Source organism: Drosophila willistoni (assembly GCF_018902025.1).
Source record: "Drosophila willistoni isolate 14030-0811.24 chromosome XL unlocalized genomic scaffold, UCI_dwil_1.1 Seg142, whole genome shotgun sequence".
NCBI lineage: Eukaryota > Metazoa > Arthropoda > Insecta > Diptera > Drosophilidae > Drosophila > Drosophila willistoni.
In genome coordinates this window covers 6,561,938-6,575,750 of record NW_025814053.1, presented here as the reverse complement: position 1 = coordinate 6,575,750, position 13,813 = coordinate 6,561,938, and positions in this window count along the sequence as shown.

The window sequence follows — 13,813 nt, the reverse complement described above, 5'->3', positions numbered from 1 at the left end:
CTTTTTTTGTTTTAGGAGAGCGGTGAATTTAGATTTTCTTTTTGGTTTTTTAGAAATTTTTGCTCAAAACTTGATTTAGTTTGTTTTGGTTTTTTTATATCGTTTTTGGTTGATCCGTTTTGAAATGTCAATTTAGCCAAAAAATTAAAGTTAACCTGTAACGAGAGAGAAGATAGATAGATTAGTAAAGGACAAACAATCAAAAATGGATATTAAGCTATCGAATTATGGTTTTTTCGTATTAAAAAGCAATAATTGGTCCAAAAGGTTCTCGGCTTGTACTGAAGTATGTAGGATCTTTCAAAATCTATATGAAATACATATTATCCCATATCTTTTACTCTATATTTAGGCACAAAGAGTAATTAACTAATTTTTGTACTTTTCCCACAATTGAAAAGGACATCATACATCAAATGTATCTTTAGGTTCAGAATGCAGAAAGTCGTGAGGGAGAATTTTGGCGGGCCGCAAAACTGTAAACTCGAGCCCACTGTGTTTCGCGGCGTGGGTGACGAATTTAACAGCTGTTGCAGTTTGACGCTCTTGCACTGATCAGTAGCCGGCCGGCAACGTCAGCGCAGTGGTGGCAGCAGCAGAAGCTTTTGCTTTCGTCATCAGCCATGAATTGAGTTACACGCACACACACACACACACACACGTGGCGGGAGAGGCAGAGTGAGTGAGTGAGAGTGAGAGAGCCTCGTTAGCAAGTAGTGGGCGGCGGGGATGGTTTGGTGGGGGTGAACCCCCAGCATTAGAAGAGTTGCGTGAGAGAGCTTTTTTGGCGGCAGCGACGACGAGGGAAGCGCCGTCGCTGCTGCTGCTAACTCTGCCGCTGCCTTCGTTGTATTGTCATGTTGACTTTGATCTTGGCTCGTGTGTGTGTGTGTGTGTGTCTATGAGTGTATAAGTATGAATGTTTGTAAGTGTGTTGGCATTTTTGTTTTTGTTTCTTTGCTGTTTTTTTTTCTTTTTCATTTCGCATATGGCTCAACACAAAAAAAAAGAAAAAAAAATACCAAAAATAAAGACAAATTTTTTGTTGAAATTTGCCTTATTATGATGTTGCTTACTTTTTGTTTTTAAGTAGTAGTTGTTGTTGTTGTTGGTTGGTTTAGCTTGCTTCTTGTAATTCTTGTTCTTTATTTTTTTGTTAACTTTATATGATTTTTGTTTGTTGTTGTTATTGTTGTTGTTGCTGTTGTGGTTGTCGTTTTGTTGTTGGTTGAATCTTTACTGAGTTATTAGAAGAGCGCCCGCTGCTACGATTTGCAGATGATGTCAGAGTGCCTTAAAGAAAAGAAATTTTTGCGTTTGCGTTTTGTCGTTTTCTTTGCGTGCCGTTTTTTTTTCTTTTTTCTTTTTGGCGTTTTGTGGTTTTATCTTTTTTGTATTTGTTTGCGTTTTGGGTTAAAGCGAATCGTGTGCCGCGTGTTGTTGCAGTTGGACAAAACCAAAAAAAAAAATGAAACTTTTGGAATTAATTTTAATTTTTTATTTCTTTTGGTCACACTGTTGTTGTTGTTATTTGGAAATTTCATTGAATTTTTTGGCACATTTAAAAAAAAAAACACAAAATATTTGTTGTTGCTGTAAATTCAAAGTGAAACAAAAAAAAGGAGATAGGCAAAGAAAATATATACATATACACGCACACACATGCAGAGCATATATATATATATACACACATATATATAGGTATTTATGCTTAAATATTAATACATATATGCAAACACATGTAAAGTCAAAGTCAAAGTAAAAAAAAAATAGGAAAGTGAAAAAGAAAAAACGGTAAAGTAAAAGTCATAGACAGATGAATGTGCCACGATTAATTAGCAGCAGCAGCAGCAACAACAACAAACAACATTATATAGGGATATAGATTTGCCGCCCGATTTGTATTATTCGAGAAATTAGTTAGTTCTCTTCGTCAAAGTTCTTCTTTTGCTTTCTCTCTTTCTCACACTCTCTCCTCTCTCTCTCTAGTAGTTACGGATATTACGTTTACCGGATATACGACGGATACGGATACGCGCGCGTAATCAAACAAAATTTAAATTAAATTCATGCAAAACCAAACAACGAAAAAAAAAAAATTAAATAATAATCATATAAACCAAAAGAAAAGAAACAATACCAAAGTTTTAACAAAATGACAGTAAAAAAAATTAATGCGAAAATTGTTAAATTTTAATTTTTTTTCTGTGTGTGGACTTTTTTTTTTCTTATATTTTTTGTTCTTTTTGGTGGAATTTTGGTTGCAACTCGCGACGAAGACGAAATATGTTGCTTACAGTTAGGAACGTTTTCAGACACTGAACGGCAAGGAATCCAAAACTCAATTGTTCAGATAAAGATACGTTCTAGAAGATATATTCTAGACTTGACGGCGCCACTGCACGGAGGGTTCGCAACTCGATGCTCGATGTCGCAGCTCGATTCAACATGCAACTCGATGCAACATCCAACAAAAGAGCGCTGTTTATGCAAAAGAGAGTAAAAATCGAGTGAAAATCGTGAGAAATGGTCGGAATCGAGCAATAGAGTCAGACTCCGACCATCGAGTCGAGCAAAAGAGTCGAACTCCGACCATCGAGTCGAACATGCAACCTTGGCGTCGAACGTCGAATCGGTGTCTCGGGCCCTCACTCATTCACATACTCGTTCGCTCGCTCGCTCGCTCGCTCTGTCTCCCTCCCTCTTGAGTGTGTGGCGTATGTGTGTGTGTGTTTGCATCCGAAACAGGGAACGAGTATCGAGACAACAGCAACAACAACAACAATCGAGCACGGCGCTGAGCATTGCAGACAAACTGACGACGGCGACTGCGCTGCTAGGCAGAGCAGCGGGGCCAACCGATTTCTCACTCAAAACAAAACTCAAAAGCCCAAAAAAAAACACGCACAGACACACACACAGACACAAATACACAAAATTCAATGCGAATGTACGACGCGCGGACGACGTCGACGCTGCCGAAAATTCCTATGCCAGCAGAATTGAGAGCAAAGAGCCAACAGCAGCGGCAACGGCAACGGCCACGGCAGCGGCAGCAGCAGCAGCACGCCAAAGGCAAAAGCAAAAACAACAACAACAGAAATTGTACTAAAGTGTTGGTGAATGAGTGTTTATGTATGTGTGCCATTATCTGTATGTGCCAGTATCTCTGTGAATGTATGTGTGTGTGTGTGTAGCATGTGCGTATGTGTGTGTGTGGCCTTTTGCCGAAAATTTCTATAAGCGTAGACATTGAGCAAAATGAGAAATGAATTGAGAAGTTGAGTGAGTGTTTTTTTTTTTTTTTGTTTAATATTACTCAATCCATATATATATAATATTTGTGAATACACACACACACACACACACACACACACAAATGTAGTACATATTTAATTGTATATGTGAAAATTGATAAAATGTCTTAGAACCATTTTTTTTTTTGTTTTTTTAACAAAATGGCAACAAATTAACAAGAAATCTTCAAATAATTACAAGATTAAAAATCTATAATAATATTAAAAAGATAGAATATCTATGAAAATATTTAAATTATTTAATATTAGTTAATTACCTTTTTGTTGAAAATATGTTGTTATAAAGCATTTTTTTTAGCAAAACTTTCAAAGCTGTTTTTTTTTTATATTTTCCTTTTTAAGCCAAATATCTTGAATATAATTTTTAAATTTTCATCTGCCTTTTGATGGCTTTTTCCGGGCTGAACAACAAAGAAAACAAAGAATTTTTCTATTTTACATTTAAACCAATTTAAAATAGAAAAATTCTTTGTTTTCTATTAAAGAATTTTTATTTACTTTACTCTTTCTCTTAAAGATTTTCAATGTCTTTACTTTATTTTTTTTGGTCTTAGGTTTTTCCTCTAGGGTTTTTTTCTATTATTTTCCAGGAATATCCTTATGTATTCTTCAATTTTAAAAATATCTTAATTTTGATCTCATTACCTAAAGATAAATTCAAAAATTAAGCTCTAATTTAATTAGCATATTATCTTTCCCCTTAGTTTAAGTTTTACTTTAACCTAGAAAATAGTTGAGCTAGATAGTGAGTTGAGTTAAAGTAGTTGGATAAACTATATAATTGATGGGCTGAAAGGACTTTTTTAGATTTGATCAATTACCGCGCGATCCTTTTTTTTGCGCTTGGTAGATGGGAGATCTTAAGTTCCTTGAGGATATTTTTCTTGAGCTTAACAACTTCAACTCTCTTTCCTTGCTCCCCGCGAGCTAAGCGACCCCCCTTACCAACACACACACACACACACACACGCACACACATTTGAGTCAAGGAGCCATAGAAAAATTGGCTCACAGATAAAAACACGCGCGCTTGTTGTATTGTCCCCCCCTCTCTCTTCGCTCTCTCTCTCTCTTTCTCTCACTTTTCTTTCACTAGACTCTCCCCTCTATGGAAAGGAAGCCTAAAGCCAGAGCAGAAGGTACATACATACATGTATGTACATATGAATGTGTGCGAGTGTGAGAGACAGATGCCAGGATAATGTTGCGGCGGTCTGCGGCGTTGCTTCGCTGTCGACGTTGCCAAAAAAAGAAAAAACAACAAAAAACAAATAAGAAATGTCGAAAAAAAAGGAAAAAAACAACAAAAACATACACACAAAACAATTTTTTTTTCTTTTTTTTTTTTGGTAGATGGAGAGATGGTGACGACGGCGGCGCTTAAGCTTTAAAGGAAGAAGGAAGCAGCAAAAGGAAGTGAACTGCTAACACACACACACACACACACACACACAGACATACAACATTTAGAGCATTCTTTTTTTGCAAAAGAAACCAAAAAAAAAAAGCGCAAAATATAAAAACGAAATCAGAAATGAGAAGAATCCTTGGACTTGAGGCAAATGGAGAGTTGGGGAGAGCTGCAGGAGAAAGTGTTTTGAAACGAAATGGAGCACAACAGGGACACACACTCTCTCTCTCCCTCTCTCTCTCTCTAATGATTATTGTAATCGATTTCTAAAGATCGTTAAGATCGATAAGAAATAATGCCTACGTTGAATGTTACTCTAGATACAGAAAGAGGGCTAAATCGCTATAAGGATACTATAATTTAATGAAAATTTGCCAAAATTTGGGGAACTCTACTATTTTAGATAACATTTATAAGCAAGTTTCATGTTAAACTAATAAGGCGACTCTAAAAAATAAACATTAAAACAGCCGAAGGATTCATTTAAAATGCATTTGGCATCCTGTTTTGAGCATTGCGTAAGGTCCTTTCACTCACTTGAAAGCACATAAAGTGCACTTGGCACTTGTTGCATTGCGTTGCACTTGAAGGTTTTGTATTGTTCTCTTTGAGTGTTGCCCGCAACAATGCATCATGCTGCACGCTGCATGATACGTGCCTCACACATACAACCAGGTGGTTGGTTTTGCTTTTTCCTTTTTTGCACCGCAACAACGCACGCGTCACAATCAAAACAAAATCAAAGCTGCCACAAGAGTGACAAAGAGAGAAAGACAGAGAGAGAGAGAGAGATGGAAGAAGGGCCAAGGGGTTACTGCAATTGCAGTTGTTGAAGGTGACATTAATTGACGTTTAATAGGCATCAGGAATATATACAACGGGTTAGTGTGTGGGGCGGGTCAGAGGGTAAGGGGAAGGGAAAGGGGGAAAGGGTTGACACACTCACGGAATACCAAAGGAACTGCGAATGAAGCCAATTAAAGCCTGAAAAGCTTTTCATGCGTTTTTATTTGCCAATAATTCAGTTTCAACACACACACACACACAACACAAAAAGTGCATCATCCTTTGCTGCCCTGCCCTGCCCTGCCCTAGGGTTAAGGGTTAGTCCGCACAGGGGTTGGCCTGGTCATTGGTCATTGGCATGCGGTTGCAACGGCAACAGCAACAGCAGTAAAAAGGCAACACCACACAGCAGCAAAAAAGGTTTCGTGTGTGGTGGTTCACAAGCAGCGTGAACTGTTTTCTCTATCAAAAGTTGCGGGCGGGTGACCGAGGAGGACGGTGGACGGAGACGACGGTTCACATTGGAGGAGGTGGCAACGGAGGCGTGTCGATGACGACGACGAGGACGGCAGCCTGTTGCAGTTGCCACATAGCCTGGCTGGGTGGGTGGTTTTGGGTGGGTGGTTAGATGCCTTGCAATACACAAAATGGCGCGCGCGCATCAACTGCAACCAGCTAAAAGCCGCAACAGCAACCCCCAGCCCGAAAAAAGGGGCATCCAAAGGACGAGAGACGAATATGCACAATATGCGGCCTATCCACAAATGTTTGTATGTATGTGCGAAAGAGTCGGCACTAGCCCTAGGCCTGCGAATGACAGACATCATATCTATGTATGTATGTATATATGCGAGAGCATTCAAAAGCTGCAGCAGGTGGAGTACCCCCGGCGCTTATGGGTTTCCAAGTTGCAAATGGTGCAGCAAAATGCGGCTACAAAGTGCACCAGTAGTAGAAAGCAGAGAGCAATAGATTAAGTAGAGAAGGACCAATCATCACCTGGCTCTCTCTTTCTCATCCTCCTCCTCCTCCTCCTCACTCACTCACTCGAGGTAAACGTAAAATTTATATTACACTTGATTAAAGCTAAAAACACTCGAGTTTAACTACAAATCATCATTAATAGTAAAGCAAATGGCTAAGCTCAGTGAATAGGATGTGCTTCTCTCTTATAGAGCGCAATTTAAGATTCCTGTAAAGGAAGTTGAGTTAAATTTGGAGGAGAAAGTGAGAGGAAGTGAGTTTGAGAGAGAGAATCTAATAATACAAACGTTTAGTTAGGCCTTATCCTTAACATTTAAAGTTGTAAACACAATGGAAAAGTGTTTCAGCTCTAATAGTTGTAATTCTCAACTAGTTTTCGCATTGAAGTAGCCCAAAACTAGTTGAGAATTACAACTATTCCTATTGCTAGCATTGAAATAGCCCAAAACTAGTTGAGAATTGCAACTATTAGAAGTCAAACACTTTTCCATTGTGTTTACAACTTCAAATAGTTGTAATTCTTAAGTAGTTTTAGCATTGAAGTAGCCTAAAACTAGTTGAGAATTGAAACGTTTTCCTAACTAACGGTCTAATTAATTAAAATTTGTTAGTTTGCAGATAAATCTGTTGCAAAAATGGGCGATTAATACTTTAAAAAGCCTTTCTAAAAGATACAAGAGGGCTAAATACACCTATTAATATCAATTGTGCGTGTGTTTGTGTGTGTATACGAGTTATTATAATAGAAAGAAGAAGAAGTTATCTCACGCTAGTTCTCTTTCTACCCATTTGTGGTTTCAACATTATCCGCAGGACATTAAACAATTGAACACAAGGAATAAAAAAAACAGGCATCATGTCTGTGCAAGGACAAATACAAGTAATTCAATAAGCAGCTACGCACACACACACACACACACACGCACACATATGAAGACGTCCTTCTCTCGGTTATATAATCCAAAAGAAGAAACTAGGCAATCAGCCACACCGAGAGGACAGGACAGGATAGGACACATAAGAAGCATCAGTGACTTGACAACAAGGAAACCAGACAAAATAGCACACAAATAGTGTGTTAGAGCGAGAAGGGAATAGAACGCAAAAAGGGAGTTCAAGGACAGCAAACTTTGTTTTTTGCTTTGTTTTTTCTCTTTTTGTTGTTGTCAATTGAAGTACAGTTGCCCATCAATGGAAATGATATTTTTAGCGATCCTCCCCCAAAAGAAAGTGCACTTTAATTATTTCACTTCCGTGTGTCTCTTTTGATTAGGGATGAGTAGTGGAAGGGGGCGGGGAGAGGTGTGGGGGGGACGTCCATGTCTGTGGAATGTTTCTCTGTCTCTTGATGTCTAATTGTGGATATCCCAAAAAAGGCTTCCGCCCAGCCCCTCTCACAACATTCTCTCTTTCTATGTCTCTTTCACTTTTGGCGGCTGTTGAACTGTTGAAATTGATTTGGTTATGCAGAGAGAGAAAGAGAGAGAGAGAGGAGGAGAGATTTCATTCATGCTGCGACATTTAAAATAGATTCTCCGTTTGTCGACTCTACAAGTCCAAGTGGGAGTAACAAGGAGAAGGAGGAATGGGCGTGGAATGTCTTCCTTCTACAATGTTGCAGTAGATTGTCAGCTGTGACTGAGAACGTGCAAAGAAACTCGAATTGTGCAACTAAATGCAGCTAATTTAATAATAAACTAAAGTTATTTTCAAACAAATCATTGACTTTTGCAATTGCTAAAAGCCAGAGGCTCCCTTAAAGGGGGCCCTAAGCATCGACATTTACGTTTTTCCCTTCATGGATCGAGGTTTTTACGATTTCCCCCAATTTCACAACACATAAACATATAGAATAGAGTTCTAGTCCATATATAATCAAGAGGATATAGTCAAAGAATCAATAGTGGATCTATGTGGCTCTTTTGGTGGAGGGAAATTACCCATTTGGGGAGGGAAATCCCACCCATAGGGTGAAATGGTATATTAAAGTCGCCAAAATGCATGTAACAGGCAGAAGGAAGCTTTTCCGACCCCAATAAGTATATATAATCTTGATCAGCATCTACAGCCGAGTTGATCTAGCCTTGTCCGTCCGTCTCTCCGTCCGTCCGTTCGTCTGCCTGTCCGTCTGTCCGTATGAACACGCAGATCTCGAAGACTATAAGACCTAGAGCCACCAAATTTGGTATATAGACTCCGTGTAGTATGTAAAGTGATCAAGTTTATTTCAAATTTTTGCCACGCCCTTTCCCGCCCCCGCAATTTAAAAAAGCGTTTATCTCAAAAACTATTCCAGCTAGAGACACCATATTTAGTTTGTATATTTGGTTAGTGAATACGCACAGTTTGTTGCCACGCCTCTTTTCGCCCCCGTAATTTGAAAAAACTCGATTGTCTCCCGTATTTTTCTACCTTATGCAATTAAATTTGGCACACTTAAATTTGATACTTATATCCAGCAAAATACCAAATTTGATCAAAATCGGACAAAAAACAGTCGAGTTATGCATATAAACGTTTTTCCATAACGTCGGAGTTGGCCGCTGGCTGGTGGGGGCGCTATGGTGTTCGTATGCTTGAGTGAGCGAGATACAAAGATGGTGTATGGTATACCTAAGTCGGTGAGACGACTTACTTAATTTTTTTTAGGAAAAATTGTTAGTTGTATATCGAAATTTGATGAATGGCTGAGAAAGTGTCGAGAAAGGACTCGCCACTGCAAAGGAGTGGAGATTATATATATATATATCTTTGTATCTTTTTGTAACTTATTCTATTACTTACAGTAATCTTTTGGTTATTGACGTATTTTGATGCTGCAGAAAGTCGTTGATGTTGGTAACTGAGTTGATGGCTAATGAAAGTATATATAAATACTCTATTGTTGTTGTTGTTGCTTATTGGTTTGCTGGTTGATTTGTCCTGGCTATGGATTAGTTTTGTGCGATTTAGCGCTCTGCTGTTTCCTCAGATCTGCTTTGATTTGAAATAAATTCTAGAGGTTAAGGTCGATCGATCGATTGATTTAGATTTAGATTTAGAGGAATGGAAAAAGGAACGTTTGGAGTATAAATTTTCCCGGCTTTATTTCACATTTGGACCACAAACGCACTGCACTTTCGCTCACTCCTTTTCTCTGGCTTTTTCTCTCTCTCTCTCTCTCTCTATCTATCTTTCTTTCTCTCGCTCTCTTGATGAATTATCCTTGGTGGCAACTCTTTTCGTTTTGGTCTTGGATCAATCAGCTAACGGTTCTTCTTCTCGTTGCAGGGATCGTTTGGCGGTTTATACATTGATTGAGCTTGAGATTGATCGAAATGATGATAATGGTTACCTATATAGATATATATCTTCTATATATATATGGTTCTTATATACATATCTATATGTATGTATGTGTATTTATATATATATATATATTGAATGTAAGAATTTTAATTGAGAGCCGAAAAAAAATGAGTATGTGTGTGTGTGTGTGTGAATTATGAATATGTGAGAGAGGGAATCGTTTTGTGATTTGCTTTGGATTTTGTTTACTATATACTATATAGTCTTCTATATATATGTTAGTCTTCTTTTGTTGTTGTTGTTTGTTTTGTTTTGTTTTTTTTTTGGGATAAATTTATTTTGTAATTTTTTTTTTTTTTTGTGCTGAGCGAGAAAAATTGAAACTGAATAGTAAGAAAATGAAAATTTTGTATAAGAAGAGTGTGTGGGGTGTTGGGGTGCTGTGGGGAGGTGGGGTGGGGTACGACAACCCCTTTCCCAGTAGAATTGTAAATTATTTTATTTTGGTTTTGTGTTTTTTTTTTTATGCTTGTTGTTGTTTGACGTACGTTGACAGTTTTTGCAAATGGTGGCCCGCCTGTAAGGTGAGAGATTGTTAGTTTGTTTGCCAGTGTTGGAAAATGTGTGCGCAGGCGGCAATGGCTTTGGTCTGGGGGTCTTTTAATTTGATTGATTCTCATTTGAAGCAAAAGTCGATGAGAGAGAAGAGACAGACGGACAGACGAAGAGAGGAGAAGGAGAGAGAGAGAGAGTGTGTGTAAGAAAGAGAGCGCAAGACGCCTGAGGGGGAGGTTTGAATATTTCTTCATTTCATTTCATTTTTTTTGTTCTTTTTGGGGGAAAATTTGTATGCTGTTCACTGTTGTTGTTGTTTTTATTATTGTTGATGTTGTTGGTTTATTGATTTTTGCGTAGGCAAACACTTGGATTATGCGTGAGTGCGTAAGTGCGAGCGAGAGAGCGAGTGCGTCCAAAAATAATGAGAAAAACAACACAAAGAAGTAATTGCGGGGAAAAACCTCATGGGCTTACAATTACACGAGTGTGTGTGTGTGTGTGTGTGTAGGGAAATTTTGTTTAGATTTTTACTTTTAATTTGTATAGGGCTATACAGGGCCGTGTTGTTGTTGTTGATAATAGTGTTGTGTATGTGTGTGTGTTTTTTTTTCTCCTTGTTTCACACTTTTTATTTTTTGTTACTATTTTTTGTTTTTTTTTTTGTACACTTTTTCACTGTTTTCCACACTGAAGATTGAACAACAAAAAAATCAACATTGATGATGATGATGGCGACGGCGGCGGCGACGACGGTAAACGGCGACGACGGAGGCGGAGGCGGAGGCTATGGCGAATGGCGGCGTAAGGTGACTGACGGTGGAATCGTAATCGAGTAATCGGAGTCGGAGTCGGTCCAGAGTTGAGACTGTGACTGAGAATTGTGGATCGAACGAACAAACGAACGTATTGTACGTACGCACAGCGACGAGTAAACTGTTGTCTCAATGAAAATTTGGTAAGGAAAATTCACAGCAGCAGTGACAGCGCGGCATTAGCAGCGGCAGAGGCGGTGGCAGAGGCAGCAGCAGCAGCGGCAGCGGCAGAAACGTGGCATTTTCCCACCCAGAAACAGAAAAACAGTGAAAGTTATTTCTCCAAAATGGCTGACTCTGTGTACCTACATATACATAAATACATATGTATGTGTCCCTCTCTCTCGCTCTCACACACATTTTCTCGCTCTCTCTGTGTGTTGGTGTGTGTGTGTATACGACGGCGTCTATCCGGCAATAGTTTTATCCATACGTCCGTCCCAAGCCGGCTTAGTCTAAAACTCTCTGCTTAACAGTGATAACAAATTGTTTGTGTACTCAAATGTCTGTGTATATGTGTGTGTGTATGAGAGAGAGTTTTCTTTTCTCTTAGGCAGGTCTGGAAAATGTTGCAAGAAAAATGACATAAAAAAGTATTCTAAAACAAAGTAATGGGTAGTTATTTTAGGCGATCACATTTTAGGCGAACACAGATAGAGACAGAGAGAGAGTGAGAGAGGAGAGAGAGAGTGAGAATTTTGATTACCAAACCGAGAAAATAACTAAAAGAAAAGGGACACTAACGAAGGAAAACTCAAACGGGAAAATTATTAGAAAACATGTATAAGAGAGCGGGGAAAAATGGAAGAGAGAGGGCAACGTTGATGTAAGCGTTGGCGTCAGCGTCGGCGTCGGCGTAGCGGTCGACGTTGACGTTAACAACGTCTGAGGCAGGGTTGCCTCACTCCGGCATGCTCTCTCCCCCACCCCCTCCCTTCCACTCTTACACTATTTTCCACCGTTTCCCTGCCTGGCCAAGCGACTGACGAGAGAGAGAAGAAAAGTCGGGAAATTCATTGTCACACAGCTGCTGCCGTTTTTCCTTTACTTGGATTTGTACTCATTTTTTGGCTACTTTCGGTTGAATTTTCTTCTCCTTGTTGTTGTTGTTGTTGCTGTTGCATGTCAAAGCAACAACAACAAAAAAAAGAAGGAAATCGAAAGAGTCTCAAGGGCAAGTGGCAACGAGATTTCTTTTCCTTCTTTTGCCTTTTGAAAATCAAATGTTCCAGTCACCTTCCATGACATGAATACTTATAGATTTGTATGTATGTGTGTGTGTGTGTGTGTGTGTGTATGCAAATTTATTTAATTTTGAAGTACATCTTTCATTTAATTTTGAGTTGTTTGAAGCCATCCCACCCACCTCCCAGTCCGGAAATCAGTTGAGAAAATCAATAGGAAAATATTCATTGATATGACAATTAGTTTGCCAGAAACTCATTCGATTTTTCTGTTTCCTGTTTATTTTCTTAAATTGTTTCACAGACTGTTAATAATTAAGATCTTCTTAATTTAATTTCCTGCATCGAAAATTACAAACCAATTATGCCAAATTATATATCTCAAAGCCTAAGGATCGTAATAAGTTTGCTCAAATCAAAGTTTGAATGTCCTGGCAAATTGCTTAACGCCTTTTTTTATGTCTTTTAATAAGTTTTTGCTCTTAGACTCTAGACTATGGAATTTTGAGACAATTTAAAAAATATAAGTTACCCATTTTGGTTAGGAAATCGCCAACTGAGTTGAATTTTAAGCACTTTATCATAAATATAATTGAAAAATGTCATAGACGTATCTAGAAAATATTTTCGGGGAGTGCCCGATTAAGAAATAATAATTAGGAAATTTAGGAATTTTCGAGAAGGACATTTTGTCAGTTTGAAAATTTGTTCGAATTGCTTGACCACTTTGAAGATTCACTAGTTGGGCTTAAGGACAAGCGAAAAATTGTAAAATTTTTAGGAAATATTCATATTTCAGGAGGATCTGGACACTCCCCGACTTTACGCCTGAAACCGTCTATGGGAAATGTATTACTTATCTTAAAATACTTATAAAACTTAAGAAAAATCCTTACCCTAAGATGACCAAAATCCAAAAGGACTTTATCCTTGGCAAATGGGGCTAGAAAATTATCTAGGACCTCATGTTTTATGTTGAAGGATTTGCAGAATTCGTTCAAGAATTTAGTTTTGACATATAGTTGGTAGTTTTTTTTTGGTTTGGCTTTGAATAAAATTTGACCCAAATTGATAAATCGTATGAAATGTTGTCTATAAATTTGTTATACATATTGTAAAAAGTTTATTATACCCTTGCAAAAAGGGTATAATAATTTTGGTCAGAAGTGTGCAACGCATAGAAGGAGGCACTTCCGACTATATAAAGTATATATATTCTTGATCAGCACGACGAGACGTGTTCAAATAGCCATGTCCGTCCGTCCGTCCGTCTGTCCGTCTGTCCGTCCGTCTGGATTAACGCAAACTCCTCCTAGACCGTTAGGGCTACAGAGTTGAAATTTTGCATGTAGGCTTGTATATACTGCAGGGGTTGTATATCTCGGATTCAGCCGGATCGGACCACTATATCATATAGCTCCCATACAAACGCACGAACAGTGACTTTTCTCAATAACTTCGTTTTTTTCTGAG